Source organism: Phascolarctos cinereus, unplaced genomic scaffold, assembly GCF_003287225.1.
Source record: "Phascolarctos cinereus isolate Bilbo 61053 unplaced genomic scaffold, phaCin_HiC Scaffold_5;HRSCAF=322, whole genome shotgun sequence".
Lineage (NCBI taxonomy): Eukaryota > Metazoa > Chordata > Mammalia > Diprotodontia > Phascolarctidae > Phascolarctos > Phascolarctos cinereus.
The window spans coordinates 166,850,468-166,863,246 of record NW_027555958.1 but is presented as its reverse complement, the minus strand read 5'-3'; the positions used below and the strand labels follow the sequence as shown (position 1 = coordinate 166,863,246).

The window sequence follows — 12,779 nt, the reverse complement described above, 5'->3', positions numbered from 1 at the left end:
ACACAGTTAGTAAGTGCTTGGGGGTCCATTTGAATTTAGATCTTCCTCACTCTAGGTCTAGGTACTCTATCCATTACACCATCTAGCTTTCTCTATTATAGCCTATTCATGGGGTGGGGAACCTTTGGCCTCAAGACCACATGTGGCCCTCAACATCCTCAAGTGCAGCCTTTTGACTGAATCCAAACTTATGGATTTTCTTTTTGAGTATTATCCAAAGTTTGAAGTTTGGATTCAGTCAAAGGGCTACACTTGAGGACCTTGGTGGCCTTGAGGCCAAAGGTTCCCCACCTCTGGCCTACTCACTTGAAAGAAATTTTAGGGCTTTTTTATTCCAAGAAGGAAGGAGAAAAACAAAAAACAAAGATTTTCTCCTTTAAAAAAAATTCTGCTGAGATGCTACAATCATTTTAAAATAAGCTTTGAATGAAGATTCCCTATTTTAAAAATAAGCCACCAAGACAAAAAAGCTCCTACTGCAGTTTGTCATCCAGGTTAATATAAGAAAGATCAAAAGAAAAAGAGAGGAGCAGAACTCAAAGTAGGGTATGTTGAACTTTCCCTACCATTAGCAAATCCCAGAAATCTGATGCAATAAACAGTTGGATGTGCTTACAGGAAACTGGCAAATTGGACTATGAAATTGAGCAGCTTAAAAACAATGTGGACACTGTAGATTTCTAAAATGGCTTATAAACTTAAACCCTTGATGAAACTGAAAAACATTGCCTGAAGACTAATATTTAGAGAAAGAAGCCACTGCCGCAGAAAGATCCCAGACAAGAATGAAAAATGTACCTGCTAGGAAAAGTGACATTTTAAAATTGGAACCAAGAAGTGTGAAGAAGCAGTCTAAGCACCCTGCTATCATGTCTTGACACATAAAACTTCATTTTCTATTTTCAAAAGCAAACAGTGTCACTTTGCTTATTAACCTGAGTCTAGAAAGTGACTTATAACTGAAATATATATAAAAAACTAAAATTATATATGTATATATATATATATATAATGTACATATGTTTGTATACATCTATGTACTGCCATTTAATATAAAATGTGTGGATTTTCCAGAGCTTTTTTCCTTTTCCTCCTAAGCCCCCTCTAGACCACTTTCACTCCTCATTATCAAGTGCTACAGAAAGCATAACACCATAGAGAAAGAAGTTTTAATGACAGAAGTTAAAACTATTAGGTAACATGAGCCCTGGGGACTAGCCTTAAACTTCAGTGACATGAGATTATACTAGTGCAGGTCAATATTTTAAAAATCCATAATTTTACTTGTGTGGGTAATCCCTACACAAACCCAGGTCATAAGTCATGAGTAGATAACAATGAATTGCTGTGTTACCTCCCTCCCCCAACAAAAAAAAAAATCTGGCAACCAACCTGGTGATAAGTCTCTGCAAATTAGGTACAGTAATCTTTAAATGACAATCCACTTAAAAAACTTTTGAAGTTAGTAGGGCCTGACAGAAGTCCTGCTTCAGTGTTCAGAGCAACTGGAAATACATCATCATTTCTATGCCACAAAGAGTCAATGGAGCAGGAGGGTCTAAGAGGGTTAATTAATACACAAATTTAGATAAACTAGAGATCAAGACATCTTTACAAAAGAAATAATTCAAGGTTACACTAAGTTAGGTGTTAAGTCTCAAAGAGTTTCTGCTCTATTACTATGGAGAATAGAAGGTTAACTGTACTCATTTCCTTCACAAAATTACCAGAAAAGCATCTGATGTTTCTTTTTACTACATTCCCACTCTTACATCAAAAGGAATTCATTTAAACTCTTGCTCCCTTTCAAGGCCAAGCCCAATCATTATTCTATTTTGAGGTAAAGTACATGTTACTCTCAAAAAGTTATTTATGTGAAAAAAATGTAATTATTCACAAAATGGTACATTAACCTGTCAAGTGTGGTTCTTCATTCATTTGTGGTATCGTCAGTATCTAGAGTAAATATAACTCTATTGGTGAAATACTTTTCCACACAATAACCTTATTAAGTGAAAAGACATAATTCAGTTATGTTACCACTAGTCATGAGCTTATCCGACAATTCTGATATCTTGGTGTCATCATGGTGAAATACTTTTCCACACAATAACCTTGTTAAATGAAAAGACATAATTCAGTTATGTTACCACTAGGGTCACATACAGCTATTTAAAGACAGTCTATCTTTTGCCAACTCATACAACATTCTTTCCATTACAATATAATGCTGCCATGCATTCTGATCAATATGACAAATGGTATTTAACATACCCTAACAAATCCTTAGACTTCAACATGTATATTTGTTTTTAGAGTTATGCTTTACATGTATGTTGGTTTTAAGAAAAAGAAATAAAAGTGCCACTTGCTACTTTAGACATCTATTTTACAACAAAGGGAGATAATACCTTTTTTCTTCTGGAACAGTAAAACATGGGAGTGTCTGGCATTGCAATCTTTAATTTAAAATAAGTGTACTATACATATGCATAGCATATATTAGATATTATGTATGTGTGTATTATATATATAATATATGAATATATTTTATATAAAATATACATGTTTTCTTTATCAGTTTTATATTAAAGTCCTTTAAGGATAAAGGAACATACCAACAGGCTAAAAAATCCAAGCAGCTAAATTGCTTTTATTTAATGTGACCCACTATCATTGTCCACTAGAATTAGTTCATGATCACCTTCACTTTACAGGTTCAGAAAACAGTCTACTTCTTAGCAATGGACATGAATATGCTTTAAGTTATTAGCACTCATTCAATAAATACTTATTGTATACAATTATGTCCAAGGCACTACAAAAGATACAGTAAGTCAATAATTAAGTCTTAAGTGCCTACTATGTGCTAGGTTAGGGGTTCTATAAAATTTGGATTCAGTCAAAAGGCCACCCGTAAGGATTCAGAAGGCCACATGTGGCCTCAAGGCCAAAGGTGCTAGGCACTGCATAAATAGGGGGAAAAAAACCCAAGAAATAGCCCTTGCCTTCAAGGAGCTTACATTCTATCAAAGGAGACAGATTAGGCAGGGATAGAAAGGGTATAAATGAGTACACACATGGGTGTGTACATGCAAAATGCAAATATGAACTAAATAAATGCATAAATACAAGAATGGGGGGGTGACTAGCAGTGAGGATCTAAGCCTTGCTTGGTAGAGCCAAAGCTGGAAGGAGCCTTAGGGCTCATCTAGTCCAATCTCTTCATTTCACAGATGAGGAAACAGATCCAAAAAGATTGAGTAACTTACCCTGTGTCACACAGACATTATCAGAAGGGAGATCTGAACCAAGATCCTCTAACTACCAAGCCAGGGCTCCTTTCACTGTACCAAAGAGGTGGTATTCAAGCTGAATTCTGAAAGAAACTGGGGACGCCTAGGGAAGTAGTTAAAGAGTGTATTATAGTCATGAAGAGCAGACAGCCCGCACAGAGAAAGAGACAGAATCAACAGTGTCACATGTAACAGCAAGAAGGAAAGTATGGCTGGACCATTAACATGTTAAGGCAAATAATGTACTGTTAGAATGGAAGGGTACAACAAAGAAGACACAGTTCCTGACCTCATCTCTAGTTGTATGCAAAAATGATATTTACAAAATGCATTCAGGCTCACACTTATGAAATACCCAAATTATTTCACTGTAGCACCATCTTCCCTCTACCTCCAGCCAGACCTTGTCCAGACTAAAAGTACATCTGCTAGAGTTGCCAAAGTAATGTATGGGTACCAAGCTCCCTGCCACCTTCTACGCCTGCCAATTGTTGGGGTTTTTTTCTTTCTTTAAAAAAAAAAGACAGCAATTTACCCCTACAAAGGAAGAAAAAGTCCTGTCCTCCCATGTATCACCCACCATGACTATATACAGTACCAGAAAGCTTCAGCCAGTCCAAATGGGTTGATGGTAGGAGATACCATATTTCATTATATAAACAAGAGAGGAAGCAAGGAGGGGACAGTTGCTATATCTTCTGGAGGCTTAATTGTTCTTCATCAGGCAAGAGGGAGCCATTGAAGATGCTGGGGCATAGTGACATGAACCAATTATCTAGCCCAATCCCCTCATCTTACAGATGAGGAAACTGAGGCCTGGAGAGGCTAAGTGGCTTGCACAGTAACAGAGTTAGGATTCAAACCCAAATCCTCTGACTCCAGATGCAGTGTTTTTTTTCCCTGAAACATGATACCACATTTGCATGGAAATGATTTCCCTTTTTAGTACAGAAGATTTGTCATTTTGGTTCTAGGCTTTATTACTGCTCCAAAATAACAAAATCTAAATATTATACAGATTCATTCATTCCCTACAAATTTATGTATCCCAGATCCTTCCTTAAGATGTCCACATAGATGCCAGTAAGCATAGGTAATAATGAAAGTAAAGGGTTGGGGGTGGAAGGAAGCAGTTTGTTTACATGTGGAATTAAGAGAAGTTTTTTTTTAATTAGTTAAATCACTAAAGCATTAGGATTTGTTCTCTCAATAAGAATAATGGTAAAGGGGCAGCTAGGTGGCACAGTGGATAGAGTACCAGCCCTGGATTCAGGAGGACCTGAGTTCAAAGCTGGCCTCAGACACATAACACTTACTAGCTATATGACCCTGGGCAAGTCACTTAACCCCACTGTCTAACCCTCCCTCCCCCCAAAAAAAGAATAAAAGTAAAAATATAGATAAGAAGCAGGATGGTAAGAGGAGAGATCATGAGACCTGGAGTCAGAAGATCTAAGTTTTAATCCCACTTCAACACTTACTAGCTATGTGACCCTGGGTAAGTTAATTAACCAAATTCTCAATTTCCTCACCTGCTAAATGGAGAGATTTCCCATGCTACCTAGCTCATGTGTTCAATTAGATTCAATCTAACACACATTTATTAAATGCCTCCTATGTGCCAAGCACTGTGTTAGATACAGAGGATAGGGGCTGAACCTGTGATTTCAATGGTATGGGAAACTCCCTTCAACAGTGCAAATAGGGATCTTCACTGCAATGTGGTATAATCATAGAGAGTTACCCGAAACATGGATAAGTAAAGTGATTTGCCCGGGATCACACTGCCAGTATGTGTTAGAGGAGGGATGTGAACACAATTCTTCCAACTGACTTTCTATTCACTATGATACAATACTGAAGATAGAAAACAGCATAAAAACAATCTTGTTCACAAGAAGCTTAAATTCTATTGAGGGGAAACAACATGTACACAGAGAAATACAAAATTGATACCAAATAAATAGAAAAGTAATTCTGAGGCAAATTGGGGAAGTATGAACAATTAGGGAAATCAGGAAAAGCCCCATAAGGAGAGGACTTAGAAACATGAAGTACTATTTAAAGGGATATTATCATCAAAGTTCCCCTACTAACCTAACTTGTAAGAGCTGCTATACCAGTCAGAATAAAAACATGGGAAAACATTAAGTACAGAATCTGTATTCAGCTGCAAAGGATCATGAGAACACCAAAGAAAGCAAAAAGGTTATGGCTCCAAAAAGATTATAATGGTGAATGATCTCAAACGGAAACTTATTCTGGTGTATAACATTACTTAAGGAGAGTGGAAAGACTATTAGCTTTATAGAGATGGCTAGAGGATAATAGATTTAGAGCTGTCTCTGGGGATCTGGAAATATTGTGGTGGTAGGGTTAGGAAAGAGATAAACTCCCTTGAAGGGACGTTATGAGGATCAAAATTAGATAATATTTGTAAAGTACTTAGCACCCTGACACACAGTAAGCACTATATAAATGCTTATTTCCTCCTTTTCCCTCTTCATGTTAAGACAATAGGATTTTTATCAGCAGGCTCTTGCTCTCCCTGAAAAGGGCAATGTCATAACGGGAATGTTCTCTTCAATCCTCTTCACTCTTCTAAGACATACTCATTTTTCAAGCCAAATTCCTTAGCCTGACTAAAGCTTTCCCTAAATACCCCAACCCATAATGATTCCCTCTTTCTCTCAACTCCTATAGTGGGAAATTTGCATGTATAGCCAACCGAATGCATTACCTTATGGATATTTTGTAATTTAGCTTGGCAACAAAGAAAAGAATCAGTCTTCTGGTGTAGTTTTGAATATGACTATGACCTGTCTTCTCAATCAGTCTGTAAGTTTCTTGTGGACATAGCCTGAGTCTTTATAAAGTATAAAACACGATCTGGAACATGGTAGGCACTCAAAAGTTTGCTAGGTGATTCTAATTTGAGTCCCTTTTACTGAAAATCATAAGAATGGCTCTGAATCCAAAGTACCTTGAATTTGGCCAATAATTAACTCCAACAAAAACTCTGGTTCTGAATTACCTCTTGTCTTTTTATGGCCTTAAACCTCATCACTTGGTCAACTAGAGTTTGATGTTTTCTCTACTTTCTGATGGTGAAATTCTTACAGGCCTCTACATTTAAAAAAAATCTTCCTTTAACATTATTTTCAAAATTTTTAGATTATGACTAAACCATATCTTTTAGGGCAAAGAATCTCAGATGAGAAACTAGAGTTCAAACTCTGAGGGAAAAACATAACATTCACATTAAAGATTAACTCTTATTCATGGAATTTAAAAATTAGAGAATAGGTTTAGCAATCAGTCTAGTGTTTTTTATTTGTTTTTGGAAGGCAATGGGGTTAAGTGACTTCCCCAAGGTCACACAGCTAGTAAGTGTTGTGTCTAGTCTGAGACCGGATTTGAACTCAGGTCCTCCTGACTCCAGGGCCAGTGCTTGATGCACTTCACCACTTAGCTGCCCCAAAGAAATCTGTCCTAATTTTTTTTCCTAGGTTTTAACCATAGTTCAAAAATAAAGGTTTTCTGCAATGAAAAGAAAAGAAGTCATCATTATCTAGTGAACTCAGTTGGCTGCCATTTGGATGATATCAGGCACTGTGATAATACTAGAACTACTACTAATGGATGGGATTTATAGAGAGGCTGATTTAGGCTCAGTATATGAAAAACTTTCTAACAACTACAACTGTCCAATGATGGAACAGGCTGCCAGAGAGTTCTCTATCACAGGAAACAGCAAAGCAGAGGAATAATGACAGAGTGAGTTGTGAAAAAGGGTGTTATAATGGGGAGGAGGTCAGACTAGATGCCTTCTGGGGTTACTTCCAAATTTACAATTCTGTCATTTATAACAACCATGCAAAATTACACACAGTAATGATGGCTCAAAGGTTACAATTTTAAAATCAATCATCTCATATAAGTCTTGTGAAAAAGAAAAAATCATTATTCCCATTTTACAGCTGAGGAAACAGAGGATCAGAAAAGTTAAATGACCTTTCTATCCACAGCCATATGTCTAATAAATGGCAGAACTGGAACCTAAATGCAAGTCCAGTATACTCTATGGCACATCCAACAATATGATATGCAGAAAGAATGCTATATTTGGGAGTTCAAATCACAGCTCTAAATTTATTAATTTATGTGACCAATTATGAGCAAGTCTCTGTGACTCAGTTTCTTGGTTGGAAAGCAAAGGGGTTAGAATAGATGACCTCTAAGTTTTCTAGATCTATGATCCTACATAAATGTGATCTTAGTAAACTTTTTCCTTTCTAAATAGTTTTTTTGCAGGTGAACCCTCAAAAGCATTTGGCTAAAAATATGTACAGTAACCAGCAGAAGGAGGTGGCAGATATAAGTTGGTTTCAATAGCTATTCAAATTTACCTTTCTTAAAAGACTCATTGGTATTTTTAACTATTCATAAAATTCAATGACTGAAAACTGTTAGAAAGCCATCAGTTTCTAAAATTATCTTTTCCAAGCATGGCTCAATGCTTGAAGCAAATCCTTCACTAGAGTATGTAAGCCTGCCCACACTGCAAATTATTGGGAATGTTCCTCATGTTTTGTGGTTGCAAAAGTACCTACACTTTGTAGTCACATCCAGTTCAAATTAAAGTCACATCTGGACCAAAAAAGAAAATGTCAACTTAAAAAAAATTGTCAACTAGCAAAACCCCATCCATCTCTAAAATGCTATGGTTTTAGTTCAATAGCCAAAAAAAATACTGATTCCTTGTTTTCCAATCATATAATTATATAGGAGCAAAAAAAAAAATCAAACACTCTCAAACCCTAAGAATAAGTTTTAAAATGAGTGGTTAGCTTCAAATTGAATTGCTCTTAAGAGGTTTTCTGCTTCTTAAGAAGAAGGTGGGGACTTTTTTTAGTTTTGTCTTTCTGTCTTCAGTGTCTATCCCAGCTCCTGGAACACAGTAAGCACTCAATGAATATGTGTGGCACAAAAAATCCTTAATTGTAAGACAACAAAGTCACTTGCAGAAAATAAGTACACATGTCTTGAAATCACACTAGTAAATGAAAAAAACCCTCAAATGTTTTTCTGGGTAGTCAAACAAGCAGGGTAGTACAACAGAAAGGTTGATTGGTTTGGAATTAGGGAACCTGGGTTCAAATCCCAGCTCTGCTGCTTATTACCTGAGTGATCATGTCTTTATTTTTTCTAGTGCTAAGAAAGTGCCTTGGACATAAAAGATGCTCATTTCATACTCAGTAAATTGAAGTCTCTTAACCTCTCCCAGTTTCTGTAAAATGAAAGGGGTTGGGCTCAATGATCCCTAAGTCTAGCTCAAAATCTAGGAATTATTGCTTCAGTGGACAGTTGACTTTATATACACACATACACGTATATTACATGTGCATGTGTTTACATACATGTGTATATATACACACATATAACATACATACGTACATAAGTCTGTGTGTGTCTATGTGTGTGTGCATATATTTCTCACTTGCAGATTCGGCAATTAAGTATCAGTGATGTGCCATCTGACAATAGTCAGCCAGAGATGGTGGTGGTCTGTCACTGAATCACTGGATTTTAAATACATTGTATATAAACAATCCATTTACTGGACCATCGTTCAAATACAACATCTAATACAATGTTTCCCAAAATGGAATACTCAAACTTCTCTATGTATCCCTTGACTCCGAGAATGGTGACTTTAATCTTACCCAATAAATCTCTAAACATTGATGGCTAAAAATAAAAGGGGAAAAATCTCCAGCAAATTTACCAGCTACCACAGGAAGAAAAACTTACCTTGGTGGACATAATTTTATGAAGAGCGTTACTCTTCTGAAAGCAAATTAGAGATGCATGAGTAAGGCTGGGCATAAGCAAACACTGTATTGTGATGAGAGACAATACCTTTTAAGAGTCTGGGGGCAAAAACACCTCTTGGTAGTGATTGTTTATGTCTGTGGCCCTTGACCAAGTCATGTAAAGAGTCAACATATGAAAACAAAGGACACAACAATAGTATTAAAAAGAACTTATATTAACAAAAAAAAATTGATAGTCACTAGGGACTGCTCATATGCTTTAGCAAGTTAAGGCTTAATCTTGTCAGTGATGGCTGGATGTGAATACACATTTCATAACAATGCTTAAAACATTCACAAAACAGCTATTATAATCCATCAAAGAGGATAAACTCAACTCCAAAATTTCAATGCAGAAGAACCAATTGATAAAATCCTAGGAGCTAAATTAAAGCAGTTTGTGAACCCATTATAATGAACCTGGCTTCACTGTTTTTCCTCCAAGGTCCAGAAATTCTGAAATAAAGAAGTAGCTAGAGTTTAGTGGGAATTTCTTAGTGTTTGACTCAACCCCAAGTAATTGGTTTTCAAATCTTTTTCAGATCATCACAAATTTTCAGGTGCTGAAGACACTTAGTTTGGGGACAAAGGGGAAATGTCCTAGTATTTTTGAAAGGACTGGGAAAATATTGTGATCAGAAAAGATCATATATTGTCCAAATGTAATTTATGAGTATTAGAAGTTTATTTTGGAATGATATTCTGTAAAAATTTTCCTATTACAAGTAGAATTTCTCTCCCACAATCCCTATCAATCCATTTTGCAAGCAAGCACATTATACTCCCTGTAGATAGAAAAGCATAACCAAGACAGATGCCAAAAGAATTCTTTTGACCCCCTTCCTCACACTTAGAAAAAAATCCCATATGCCACTACTTTCTTCGGTTGAGCTTACAAAGTCTCTTCACCTTATAAAACAGTCTTGGTTCTTTTAAACAAAAATGTCAACAAAATTTTGCCTATGCCCTCATTTTAGAGATGAGGGAACTGAGATCCAAGAGGCTAAGCAACTTACCCAACCAGCTGGTAGCAAGATGAAGCCCATGGTAATTATTAGCTTTTGGAATTGAAAGAAATCTTACGGTCTTGGGTTTCCTTCTGGGTATAAATTGAAGGGGTTGGGCTAAAACACCTTCAAAGTTCTTCGCAACTCTAAGTCTAAGATCCTATGACCTATTCTATCTCCCAGATAAAGGGAGGCCAAGAGAAGTTGTGATTTGCACAAGGTTACACAGTGAGTAGCAGTGCCAACACATGAACCTGAGTTGTTTACTTCCAGACCAGAAAGCCTTTTCTACCACATTATCCTAAAAACTCATTATATGTTGAAGCACATCACTTTTGGATTCATCAAGACCTTTACCTTTAGCTAAGCAATACTCTCAACAAAATCATCTAAGTGGAACATCAGGTAATACTTTCTAATTATCATTCCTGGATATAATAGGGTTTTCCCAGTTTAGGCTATCTTAAGCTAAGACTGAATGAAAAGCAAATTTACCAAATAAAATAAAGAGGAAATACTGATAAATACAAAAAGAGGGGGGTAAAATCATACCATTACATTTTCACTGGACCCTGCAGCATGATCAGAGGAATTCCTGGATTTCCAACATGCATTGGTATGTAGTCTACATTTTACAGAACTCGTTTATAACATGAATGGGAGAGGGTGGGGGGTGAAGGGACAAAACTGGCATGAAGGGATGTTCTTTCTACTGCTACGGTTATCCTTAGTAAAAAGCCTGAATCCAAGAGGGGGGGAAAAAGCTTTTCTGCAAAACTGCATAATCCCAAAATGGGGAGGGAGAGAGAGGGGGGGAAGGGAATCAGTTAGAGATCTGAAATGAAGGTTGTCTTGAAAATATAACTAAGGAAACAATCAAAGACACAGATATACATCTGCCTCCAGTTCAATAATATTAAAAGGCACTGTATGCCCCTGAATTATCTGCCTTTCCCAAACTCCCTCTCCCCAAAACCAATTCTTCACCTAATTCAAACCACTGTAATATTTAACTACGAAAATGCCAAAACATTGCCCTGGTTCAAAAGGTTTCTAGATCTTTTCTAGTTCTTTCATCCCCAACCTTCTGAACCTGAGCTTTTGGACACTTGAAAGATCTGGAATCATATGCCACACTGTGGCTAAGTGCTCTGATTTCCAAGAAGGCCTAATTGCTTAAAGATCCCTCCTACTCTGGGGAAAGGAGGTGGGAGAGGGAAAAGGGAGGGTTTAGGGTTAGTAACTGAAATGACTATATGTAAAAGAAGGGGCAAGTGTCAGGGAAAATGAGTGCCCACCCAGTCCACTGGGTGGCATTTCCTCTGGAAAGGCCAATGCTGCCCGGAGTCTTCCTTCTGCTGAAGGGGGCTCCGCTGCAGAAAATAATGTCTCCAACTGCAACTGGGTTCGCGGTGCCCGAAAATACCCAGCCCCCAGCTCCAACTTCTGCAAATTCGGGGAGCCTGCTCGCCACTGGCTCCCACGTACCTAAGCGCATTCCGAGAAACGCCCCAGAACAGAAAGCCCTCCAGCGTTCCCACCCACAGCAACCCCGTTCAAGGACCCTCCTCCCCACCACCATGGAAAACTGCACGCAAAGGGTCCAAAAGCCTCACCTCGGACAAAGCACAAAGCCCAGGGAATCCCTGCGGAGCCCAAGCAGCATGGCCTGAGCCGATCCCTCTGGGAACTTTCCGGACATAGCAGCTCTCTCCTCGGCGCCGGAAAACAAAAGCTCTCGTGCAGACTGGTGGAGAAGGAGGAGAAAGAAGAGGAGGAGGAGGAGGAAGGGAAAGAAGAGGAGGAGAAAGAGGAGGTGGGAAAGAGAGGCAGCAGCGGGAGCTGGAGCAGAAAGTGAAGAAGAGCATCGCTGCCGAGCCGCTTCTGCAGCTGTCTCTATTTGCACAGGGTGTCCCGCCCCCCGGGTAACCCAGGGCTCTCTCCTTAAAGGAGACGTCCCCCTTTTGGAAAGAGGACTGGGCTGCGACTTCGTCGGTCTCTGTTACACACACGTATTTGGGCTGCGTGTCCTAGACACATCTTTCTAGAGAGAGAATGCTCTGCACTGATACCTCTAGGCCGACGTCTTAGGCTTCACTTGGGCAGACTGAGGGTCCCTTCGTGTCTGTTCCTCTGCCTTCGCCGCGCCGCCTCCAACAAACCCGGCTTCGCTCCCACCCCATGCAGACGCTTTAACGACTCCGAGCTTTGGCCGCCACTGCAGCTGCAGCCCGCGCGCAGGCAGGGGAGCGAGACTGAAAGGAGGGTGGGATAGGGGAGAGGAATAGCAAATTCCAGGAGCGTGCACGTGGCGCCGCCCTAGTCTCTGAGCTCAGCCCCAGAACGACCCCCACCTCCCGAAGCCTCGGGTTTGGCCTGGGTCAGAGCCGCGCTAACCAGCACCTCCACTGACTCCCCAGACCGCCCAGTAGAATGTTGGGGTCGCCTGGCCTGCTGCACATGGCTCCAGGGCTCGCCTTCCCACTCAGCCCCCAGCTTCTTCCCTTACCCGCCCCTTCCTCCTCTCCTTGGCTTACTAGAGCCAGACTCTTGAGGAGGGTAACTTAGCCTGCCTGGAAAGCCAGCTTCTTGACCCGACC

General features: G+C 39.1%; 1 protein-coding gene across 1 annotated transcript in view; it reads right to left on the bottom strand.

Moving 5' to 3' along the window:
- Positions 1-12,058, bottom strand: part of GPR63 (G protein-coupled receptor 63) — a 52,020-nt gene extending 39,962 nt beyond the window's left edge. The window contains exon 1 of the mRNA XM_020998341.2: positions 11,796-12,058. The gene's annotated coding sequence lies outside the window, so the exon portion shown is untranslated. The remainder of the gene's footprint in view (positions 1-11,795) is intronic.
- Positions 12,059-12,779: the final 721 nt, after the last annotated feature.